Here is a 12,096-nt window from a genome sequence, read left to right as displayed (position 1 = left end):
CTCGAACGCAGGAATCTAAACTTCAAGTTCAGAAAATTATAGAATTGCAACATTTTGCTAGTAATTTGCCTGATGCGTTTACTTACTATAATGGTGTCACAAAATCCTTGAATCCTGTTGTTCATGCGCCCAGTTGAGTGAGGGTACCAAGAAAAACATTCAACCATCTTCTTAACCGAAGAGGGGGAGGGCTGCTAAGCAGGATAATGCTTCTACTAAGCGTCAAAGGAAAGAGAGGAACATACGATCCTCCAAATCAGTCAATGAAAGTCAACCACCAGTTGATGGACACCAAGTGGATATTGTACATCCACAAACCATCACTCATGTGCACAATTCAGATGTTGCTGGTACATCGGAACACCTTATATCTACTCTTTCTGTGAATCAAGAAGACTTTCACGGGGTATAGGAGATTTCCATTAATTATACTAGTTCGAGAGAATTGTATGATCGTAAAAATATGGTCATCAATTCATGCTTCTCATCAATCATAACTGGTAACCTTCTATCTGACCCAAATCCTAAATCCATGGCAGAGTGTCAACAACGCTTGGACTAACCAAATGGAAGTAAGCAATTAACTTTGAATTATCCTCACTAGCAAAAAGAAAGGTACTCACCTCTGTGATACCTACACCTCCTAGAATTCATCCTGTTGGATTCAAATGGGTTTTCACCCAGAAACGGAATGAGAACAATGAGGTTGTGAGATATAAAGCGAGATTAGTTGCTCAAGGGTTTACCCAGAGACCAGGCATTGACTATAATGAGACATAGTCTCTTGTTATGAATGGAATAACCTTCCGGTATTTAATTTCATTGGTAGTACAAAAATGTCTACTTCTACAGTTGATGGACGTCATGACTGCATATCTTTATGGGTCACTAGATTCGGACATATACATGAAAGTTCCTGATGGAATACCTATACCGAATAATGGCAAAAATCGTAACATGTTTTGTGTCAAACTCACCAAATCTCTATATGGCTTAAAACAGTCAGGGAGAATGTGGTACAACCGACTGAAGGAACTCCTTATGGATAAGGGTTATTCTAACAGTGATGACTGCCCATGTGTCTTCATAAAGAAATCTTCTACATGTTTCTGCATCATATCAGTATATGTAGATGACTTGAACATCATCGTCCATAAACGTGATATTGATGAGGCACACAATCTTTTAAAGACGGAATTCGAGATGAAGGATTTGGGTAAAACCAAATGTTGCTTAGGTTTGCAACTTGAGCACCTTCCCATGGGCATTCTCATTCATCAATCTGCTTATGCCCAGAGAGTATTGAGTAAATTCAATATGGACAAAGCATATCCGTCTAAAACTCCGATGGTAGTTCGTACGCTTGAAAGGGATAAGGATCCATTTCGACCAAGTGACGATGGAGAAGAGATTTTGGGTCCTGAATACCCATATCTTAGTGCAATTGGTGCACTTATGTATCTAGCAAACAATACAAGACCTGATATTGCTTTTGCGGTAAATTTACTTGCTAGATATAGTACATCCCCTACCAAACACCATTGGACTGGAATAAAAAATGTTTTTTGATACATCCATGGTAGGGCAGATCTCGGTCCATTCTACGGAAGAAATCAAGATCCTAACCTCGTAGGGTACACAGATGCTGGTTATCTTTCAGACCCCCACAATGGAAGGTCTCAAACTGGATTTGTATTTCTAAATGGTGCAACTGCTATTTCTTGGAAATCCTCCAAGCAAACTCTAGTAACAGCATCCACTAACACTCAGAGATTATTGCCTTGTATGAAGCTTCACGTAAATGTGTCTGGCTTCGAGAGGTGATTAATCACATTCAATCATCTTGTGGGATTCATTACATTGAATCACCCAATATTATCTATGAAGATAATGCAGCTTGTGTTGCTCAGATGCAACAAGGTTATATCAAGAGCAATGTGTAATGCCCCAAATTTGAGGGTTAAAATTTTCTTTTTCCAGCACTCACCAAATTCGGGCGTTACCTTTCCTTTTTCTTCTCGCTATGTTTTGTTCTTTTTCAAAGTTCTAGCGAGAATTAGCTCGACATCTTGTGTAAGTAAACCCTAGGGTTAAATCTTTTGGTTGTTGCACCATGCCGGACCATGCATCTATTTTGTTTGTTGACTGAATTCGTGAAGCATGTTTTTAGTGAGGAATTAGAGCAAAGAAAGACAGGAAAAAAATAGAAAAAGGAAAATCCCTCCCCCTCTCCTTGTGGCCCAACAGGGCGCGGTGGCCTAGCTAAAGCCTCCCCCTCTCTCTTCCCCCCTCGTCCTGGACCGGCCGAGCTGTCGCGTGTGGCCCAGCGGCACGCGCTTCTTCACCCCCCTCATGGCCCACCTGGCCAGTGCCCACGAGGCCCAGCCGCTCTCTCCCCGCGCGACCCGCAAACCTCCCCCCCCATCACGCACGGCACAGCCTCCTCCCAGGTGCGACACAGAAGCCAGGTGCCCTTGGCCCATCCCATGCGTGCGGCACGGAAGCCAGGCACGGACGCGTGGTCGGCGCAGCTGCCATGCATCTCGGCCGTTGTTTCTTCAACTGCCGCCCGTGAATCTCGCGCCCACGACAGGAGAATCGCCCAAGATCTCACTGTGTCGTGCTAATCCGCCCGGAAGCAATCCCATTCGAGTCCCAAGCGTTTTACTCTCTTCCCCAAACCGCACGGTGCCGAGCTTCGAAAACGTTCCCTGACGGAGCTCGCCGGACTTGCCGCGTTTGCATCCCGTCCCCATCGAGGTGAGCCCTGCTTCTCCTTTCCCCTTTCCCTCCCTTCCTCTGCGTGGTCGCGCGTGGCCTGGCGTGCTGCTCGGCCCGCGGCTGCTCGCGGCGGCCCTGTGTGGCCTGCTCGCGGCATGGCTCCCTAGCCCGACCCGGCCCCCTGCTGCCTGCACGTCGCGGCCCTAGCGTGCGGCCAGCGCCCCGGCGTGGCGTGGCTCGTGGCCAGCGCTCCCGGCGCGACAATGGCGCGCGGCTAGCCCGCTTGCGCTGCCTGCGCAGCTAGCTCGCCTGCGGCGTGAGCGCGGCTAGCGTGGCGGCTTGCTCGCTCACCCATACGGCACATAACGGCACACATGCTTTACTTTCCTTTGTGTGCATATTATCGCGCGGCGACACCCCGCACCATTTAAAAGTGCTCGTACTAATTAAATTGTGTCAGGTAGCGACAGGTTAACTAAGCGTGGAATTAATTGTGATTAGACGATAACTTTACTTACGTCTACGGTAAGTGTCTGTTAGTATAACTACATGAAATTAAGTGGTTCGGTTCATTCTTTCATTTAGCATGAGTATAACGAGTCATTGATTGTAATATGGCTATGTTATTCTTACTTCTCATACGGTTTAGCCAGATGTCGGGCGCATGATTATTGGATTCACCTCTTTGTATGGTGTATTGTTTACTTTCTGATTTGAGATGTGCTTGTATGGTTGTGCTCGTATAGATAACGGTCTCTTTGTGTTCGTTGGATGACTGCCCGGGAAAACAGTGCAACCATGAGGGTGGAATGGGACGCCCTTAGCTTAATAATTAGAGGAACTAGGGTGTAGTTCGCTTCACCATCATGCCGTTAATGGGGCTCGGTGTATGCGGCTCGCTCTACCAAGGTTGGTTTGCCCCTTGGGGAGGAGCATGGTACATTTAGGAAACCTAACGGGCGGCTACAACCCCGGGAAATCTTTGTAAAGGCTATGTAATGATACCCTGCCAGGCCACCTAGGTAGTGGTCAATGGGGAGTAGCTCTCTCCGGGCAGAAAGGGAATCATGGCTCATGGGTAAAGTGCGCAACCTCTGCAGAGAGTTATGGAACTGATATATCAGTCATGCTCGCGGTTATGAAACTTGATCAGAGATGTTTGGATTACATGTGGTGACGAGGATGATGTTTATCTATGGTAATGGTAAGTGGTATTCTTTCCATTTGGAAAGGGTACTTTTGGATTAACAACTTGGGTTAACACTAAAATCTGGCTCTCTCTACTAGTAATAATAATCTGACCAACTAAAAGCAACTGCTTGACTTAACCCCACATAAAGCTAGTCCACTACAGCCAAATAGGACATTTGTTGAGTATGTTGATGTGTACTCACCCTTGTTCTACACACCAAACCCCCCCTTCCCCAGGTTGTCCACGTTGCAACCACTGCTTAGGAGAAGATAAAGTCGTAGAGGAAGACTTCCAGGAGTTCCAAGAGTACGATGAGTTTTAGGCGTGCGTTAGCGGCAACCCCTAGTCGGCTGCATGTGAAGGCCACGCGTATCTACGTTTCGTTTTCGCACTTTGATAATTGTTAAAGACTATGTGGATGTCTCAGACATTATGATGTAATCGACTATTATTACCCTTTTATGTTATTATTTGAGCACTGTGTGATGATGTCCAGTTATGTAACTGTTGTGTACATGAATTGCTGATCCTGGCACGTACATGGTTCGCATTCGGTTTACCTTCTAAAACCAGGTGTGACATAGGTGGTATCAAAGCTGTGCTGACTGCAAGACCGCTGACCTATAGTAGAATGGTCATTCTAAGGATTATAGACCCCTATTATCACCTTGACTTTGGTATCCCTTCAAAAGTTGGTCATATCGACCAAACCTATGTTCTACTATATATATTATACCTTACCGAAAATTGGTTTTATTCTAATTCCTTATTTATTTATGGTTCACTTGCTGGTTATGTTAGCTCTGTTCTCACTCTTATGCTCACGGTGTCTTTTGTAGATGGCTCGTCTTAGACACACTGCACGGAAGTCAGTCATCCCCTTCTTGCCTTCTCGTCTCGCTGAGCGTCCGCTTCGCCGTCCGGTGACTGGTCAGTCTAGCCATTTGGAGATGTTGTACCACCACCTGCACAAGGAACAGGAGCGTCGGTGACAGGAGCTGGAGCAGCAGGACTCTTCTTTCTCGCTTCAGCAGGAGATAGAGTCTGTGAGGAGCTGCTCCCCTGTGCTCCCGCTAGAGGCGCCCCCTGCACCACCACTGAGCGCCCCAGCCGCTGGAGTAGCTGTCGGAGGAGACCCCGACGACGGAGGTGGCGACAGTAGCTCGAGCTTCAGCACCAACCTTTTAGCCGAGCAGGAGCCAGAAGGATGGGTTGCTCGACCCATCACTCGCGACACCGCTCGCGGGTGTCACTTCCACGACGTGCTCGACCGGCGTACTTGGTCCATCGAGTATCACTGTGTTGTCTTCCAGCACAGTCGCGGGGTTTACCCGGACCGCTGGGAGGCGACCTGCTTGGTGTGCCTTCCGGAGAACAGTCTCCGGGGTGCGGAGGTCTGCTCAGAGCACTACTCTATCTTTGAGCGGGACTCAGCTGAGGCGGCCATGCAAGATGTCGCACGGCGTGCGCTTTCGCACTACTACTCAGTGTTCGGTGGGGTAGCCGATGGTCTCAACCTGAGGTATTACCCCCGCCGTCCATCCGGCAGCATAGGAGGCGTGGTTGTCTCACCCGTTGGGGAGGACAATCCTAGGTTGAGCAGCACAGTCAACCTAACTGTCGTGCTAAACACGGAGCTGGACCATGCTTTAGACGAGCTGAGTAGGGCTCATGCTGAGATCGCCCAGCCGTGGGCTGAGCGCGCGGAACGTCGTCACCTAGAGGATGGCTCCCCCGCTCCCGTCGGGACTCAGCACCCGTACCGCTCACCTCGGCGTGGACACCATGCTTATGGCAACCCCGACTGCAGGACTAGGATAAATTTAGAACCATAGATCGTCAGTGTTCAGTCTTGTAATAAATGTTTAAAATAGAAGTCTTAGTCTTGGTCTCAGTCATATTCTTAGTTAGTCTTAGTTAGACAGGGTAGTTTGCTAATCCTGTGTTTTTATGTTTGTCATGATGAACTATGATGGATTTGGATCTTTGTAATGACTGTCACCAGAGTGTGGGTATCCCCTGCACCTTGGTTTACTTGTTAATGTTAATGAGATTAGTTATCTAGTTAGGAAACCATTTTATTCCACTTTCCTCTTTATTTGAGAAGTTGTGCTTACCTGTGTTGGAAATCAGTGAAGATGTTCATCTCTTCAGTATTGTGGAAGGATTCTATACTCTTTTCTTATGCTGCAAGGTTTGCAAGATCAGTTCTGATGTATGATTGCATTCTGCAGATGTCAGACAACAGGCGCAGAGGAGGAAGGCGTGCTCAGCAGGAGCAGGCAGCCCCGCAGGATGAGGCACCCCAGCAGCAGCTGCCACCACTGCCCCCGATGACCATCGAGCAGATGTTACTAATGAGACTCAAACGGTTCAAGCCATCAGTCAGACTCTGGCCGCTATGCAGCAGCAGCATTAGCCCCCACCTCAACCTCAGATGCCTAGGTACAAGCGTGTTGAATTCATGAGAGGTCATCCCCCAGTGTTCGCTCACTCTTCTGACCCCATGGATGCTGAGGATTGGCTGTGCATCGTGGAGCGGGAATTGCACACTGCTCAGTGTGATGACAAGGAGAAAGTTCTGTATGGTCCCCGTTTGTTGAGAGGAGCAGCTCAGTCTTGGTGGGAGTCCTATCTCGCCACCCATGCCAACCCCGACACCATCACCTAGGAAGAATTCAGAGATAACTTTCGTCAGTATCATGTTCCAGCAGGTCTGATGACAGTGAAGAAGGAGGAGTTCCTAGCACTCAAGCAAGGGTCTATGTCTGTCAGTGAGTACCAAGACAGGTTTCTGCAGCTGTCCCGCTATGCTCCTGAAGATGTCAACACAGACGCCAAGATGCAGTATCGTTTCCTGATAGGCTTAGTTGACCCTCTACATTATCAGCTCATGAACCACACCTTCCCCACATTTCAGCACCTGATCGATAGAGCGATCATGACGGAGAGGAAGCACAAAGAGATGGAGGATCACAAACGCAAGACCAGTGGGCCTCAGCCTGGGAGCAGCAATCACCCTCGTTTCTCATGCAACCCGCCTCTGCAGTTCAGACAGAATAGCCGCCCACCTTAGCAACAGCAGTTTCAGAAGCAGTACCCTCAGTACCAGCAACAGAATCGCCAGAACAATCAGTCAGGAGGAGGTCAGTTCCAGAGGCAAAATCAGTAGGCACCTCGTCTTCCTGCCCCAGCAACCCAACAGAACAATCAAGCAACCCCAGTTCAAAGTGGAAGCAGAGTATGTTTCCACTATGGAGAGCAAGGTCATTGGGTGATGCATTTTCTGAAGAAGGCAGCCCAGCAGGAGTCAAGCCCTAGTGCCCCAGCAAAGCAGAATGTGTCTCAGCCTGGGGCAGGCAACCGCTCCCAGCCACGCTACAACCATGGGCGACTGGACCACTTGGAGGCTGAAGCAGTTCAAGAAACCCCTGGTATGATAGTAGGTATGTTTCTAGTCGACTCCCATATTGCAGAAGTGTTATTTGATACTGGAGCAACACATTCATTTATTACTGCATCATGGGTAGAAGCACATAATCTTCCAATAACTATCATGTCAACACCCATTCAAATTGACTCAGCCGGTGGTAGAATTCGAGCCAATAGCATTTGCTTGAATGTAAGTGTGGAAATAAGGGGGATAGTGTTTCCCGCTAATCTCATAGTAATGGGTACTCAGGGAATAGATGTCATCCTAGGGATGAATTGGCTAGATAAGTACCAAGCAATTATCAGTTGTGATAAGAGGATAATTAAGTTGGTATCCCCACTAGGAGAAGAAGTGGTAGCTGAGTTAGTCTCACCTGAGCCAATGAAAGGAGGTTGTCATCATATGGATATTGATAGCAAGGAGGCAGATCCACTCGAGATTATCAAAGTGGTGTCAGAATTTCCGGACATGTTCCCAAAGGACTTACCAGGTATGCCACTTGAGAGAAAAGTTGAGTTTGCCATAGAGCTTCTTCCTGGAACCGCCCCCATCTTTAAGAGAGCTTGCAGAGTATCTGGACCAGAGTTAGTTGAACTCAAGAAGCAGATCGATGAGCTGTCAGAGAAAGGTTACATCAGACCAAGCACCTCACCTTGGGCCGCCCCTATCTTATTCGTGGAGAAGAAAGATGGCACTAGAAGGATGTGCATTGATTATCGAGCTCTAAATGAGGTGACAATCAAGAACAAGTACCCCTTGCCCAGAATAGAAGATCCGTTCGACCAGTTGAGACAAGCCAGCGTATTTTCAAAGATAGATCTGAGGTCAGGTTATCACCAGCTCAGGATTCGACCTTCAGACATTCCGAAGACGGCATTCATTACCAAGTATGGGTTGTACGAGTTCGATGTTATGTCTTTTGGCCTAACGAATGCACCAGCCTTCTTCATGAATCTGATGAACAGTGTATTCATGGATTATCTTGACAAGTTTGTGGTGGTATTCATTGATGATATCCTTATATACTCTCAAAGTGAGGAGGAACATGTGGATCATTTGAAGATGGTATTGCAGAGATTGCGAGAGCACTAACTATATGCAAAGTTGAGCAAGTGCGAGTTCTGGATTGATGAAGTCCTGTTATTGCGTCACATAATAAGCAAGGATGGATTGGCTGTGGACCCGAAGAAAGTGGAAGATATTCTGAACTAGAAAGCGCCAACAGATGCTCGAGGAATCAAGAGCTTCATTGGAATGGCCGGATATTATCAGCGATTCATTGAAGGGTTTTCGAAGATTGCAAAACCGATGACAGCTTTGCTAGGCAACAAAGTTGAGTTCAAGTGGACCCAAAAATGCCAAGAAGCCTTTGAAGCGCTGAAAGAGAAGTTGACTACAGTGCCTGTCTTAGTCTTACCTGATGTGCACAAGCCCTTCTTAGTGTATTGTGACGCTTGTTACACCGACTTGGGATGCGTATTGATGCAAGAGGGAAGAGTTGTGGCTTACTCGTCCCGACAGCTGAAGGTTCATGAGAAGAATTACCCAATCCATGACCTACAGTTGGCAGCAGTGGTTTATGCACTGAAGACATGGAGGCACTATCTGTATGGGCAGAAATGTGATGTTTACACAGACCACAAGAGTCTGAAGTACATATTCACCCAATCAGAACTGAACATGAGACAACGAAGATGGTTAGAGTTGATCAAAGACTATGAGTTGGAAATTCATTATCATTCAGGCAAAGCGAACGTGGTAGCAGATGCCCTGAGCAGGAAAAGTCAAGTCAATATGATGGTCGCTCATCCGATGCCTTATGAGTTGGCCAAAGAGTTTGATAGGTTGAGCCTCGGATTTCTGAACAACATGCGAGGAGTAACAGTTGAGTTAGAACCCACCCTAGAGCGGGAGATCAAAGAAGCACAGAAGAACGATGAGAAGATCAGTGAAGTCCAGCAACTGATTCTAGAAGGAAGAGGTAAAGATTTTCGAGAGGATGCAGAAGGTGTGATATGGTTTAAGGATCGCTTGTGTGTTCCCAATGCCCAGTCCATTCGGGAATTGATCCTCAAGGAAGCTCATGAGACAGCTTATTCTATACACCCTGGGAGTGAGAAGATGTATCAGGATTTGAAGAATAAGTTCTGGTGGTATGGAATGAAGAGAGAAATCGCAGAGCATGTGGCTATGTGTGATAGTTGTCGACGTATCAAGGCGGAGCATCAGAAGCCAGCTGGGTTGTTGCAGCCGTTACGAATTCCTCAGTGGAAATAGGATGAAATCGGGATGGACTTCATAGTCGGATTGCCTCGCACTCGAGCCGGCTACGATTCCATTTGGGTAGTGGTGGACCGCTTAACCAAGTCAGCCAACTTCATACCTATCAAGACCAGTTACAACAGTGCAGTATTGGCAGAGCTGTACATGTCTTGGATCGTTGTCTTCACGCTGTACCAAAGAAGATAGTGTCAGACAGAGGAACGCAGTTCACCTCTCATTTCTGGCAGCAGTTGCATGAAGCCTTGCGTACACATCTGAATTTTAGTTCAGCTTATCATCCGCAGACAGACGGTCAGACTGAAAGGACTAATCAAATCCTCGAAGACATGTTGAGAGCTTGTGCGTTGCAAGATCAGTCCAGATGGGACAAGAGATTACCTTATGCAGAATTCTCCTATAACAACAGTTACCAGGCCAGCTTGAAGATGTCACCATTCCAGGCGCTTTATGGAAGGAGTTGTAGAACTTCGTTGCAATGGGATCAGCCTGGAGAAAAGCAGGTGTTTGGGCCAGACATTTTGCTCGAAGTTGAGGAGAACATCAGGATGGTTCGAGAGAACGTGAAGATAGCGCAATCAAGGCAGCAAAGCTATGCATACATAAGAAGAAGAGAGCTGAGTTTCGAAGTTGGGGATTTTGTCTATTTGAAAGTATCGCCTATCAGGGGAGTCAGAAGATTCGGAGTCAAAGGCAAGCTAGCACCCCGCTATATTGATCTGTATCAGATCCTCGCAAAGCGCGGAGAAGTGGCCTATCAGCTCAGCCTGCCAGAAAATTTGTGTGCCGTGCATGATGTCTTTCATGTGTCTCAGTTAAAGAAATGTCTGCATGTGCCAGAAGAGCAGTTGCCAGTGGAAGGTCTCGAAGTCCAAGAAGACTTGACTTATATCGAAAAGCCAATGCAAATTATTGAGACGACAGACAGAGTCACTCGGAGGAAAACTATTAGAATGTGCAAGGTCAGATGGGGTCATCACCCCAAGGAAGAAGCAACTTGGGAGCGTGAAGACGATCTGATGGCTAAATATCCCGAACTCTTTGCTAGCCAACCTTGAATCTCGAGGGCGAGATTCTCTTAAGGGGGATAGGTTTGTAACGCCCCGAATTTGAGGGTTAAAATTTTCTTTTTCCAGCACTCACCAAATTTGGGTGTTACCTTTCCTTTTTCTTTTTCTTCTCGCTATGCCTTGTTCTTTTTCAAAGTTCTAGCGAGAATTAGCTCGACATCTTGTGTAAGTAAACCCTAGGGTTCAATATTTTGGTTGTTGCACCATGCCGGACCATGCATCTATTTTGTTTGTTGAGTGAATTCGTGAAGCATGCTTTTTAGTGAGGAATTAGAGCAAAGAAAGATAGGAAAAAAATAGAAAAAAGGAATATCCCTCCCCCTCTTCTTGTGGCCCAACAGGGCGCGGCGGCCCAGCTAAAGCCTCCCCTCTCTCTCTTTCCCCCCCCCCCCCTCGTCCTGGGCCGGCCGAGCTGCCGCGCGCGGCCCAGCGCCACACGCTTCTTCCCCCCCCCCCCCTCGTGGCCCACGAACCTTCCCCCCCCTCCTCCCCGCGTGCGGTCCAGCCTCCTCCCAGGCGCGGCACAGAAGCCAGGCGCCCTTGGCCCATCCCCTGCACGCGGCGCGACACAGAAGCCAGAAGCGGGCGCGTGGTCGGCGCAGCTGCCATGCGTCCCGGCCGCCGTTTCTTCAACCGCCGCCCGCGAATCTCACGCCCACGACGGGAGAATCACTCACGATCTCGTTGTGCCGTGCTAATCTGCCTGGAAACAATCCCATTCGAGTCCCAAGCGTTTTACTCTCTTCCCCAAACCGCACGGTGCCGAGCTTCGAAAACGTTCCCTGTCGGAGCTCGCCGGATTTGCCGCGTTTGCATCCCGTCCCCGTCGAGGTGAGCCCTACTTCTCCTTTCCCCTTTCCCTCCCTTCCTCTGCGTGGTCGCGTGCGGCCTGGCGTGCTGCTCGGCCCGCGGCTGCTCGCGGCGGCCCCGGCGCGGCTGCTCGTGGCGGCCCCGTGAGGCGCGGTCGGCCCCCGGCGCGGCGTGGCTCGTGGCCAACGCTCCCGGCGCGTCCATGGCGCGCGGCTAGCCCGCTTGCGCTACCTGCGCAGCTAGCTCGCCTGCGGCGTGAGCGCGGCTAGCGTGGCGGCTTGCTCGCTAACCCATACGGCGCATAACGGCACACATGCTTTACTTTACTTTGTGTGCATATTGTCGCGCGGCGACACCCCGCACCATTTAAAAGTGCTCGTACTAATTAAATTGTGTCAGGTAGCGACAGGTTAACTAAGCATGGAATTAATTGTGATTAGACGATAACTTTACTTACGTCTACAGTAAGTGTCTGTTAGTATAACTACATAAAATTAAGTGGTTCGGTTCATTCTTTCATTTAGCATGAGTATAACGAGTCATCGATCGTAATATGGCTATGTTATTCTTACTTCTCATACGGTCGTAAA

Source organism: Zea mays, chromosome 2 (genome assembly GCF_902167145.1).
Source record: "Zea mays cultivar B73 chromosome 2, Zm-B73-REFERENCE-NAM-5.0, whole genome shotgun sequence".
Classification (NCBI taxonomy): domain Eukaryota; kingdom Viridiplantae; phylum Streptophyta; class Magnoliopsida; order Poales; family Poaceae; genus Zea; species Zea mays.
Note: the sequence above shows the minus strand (reverse complement) of the source record.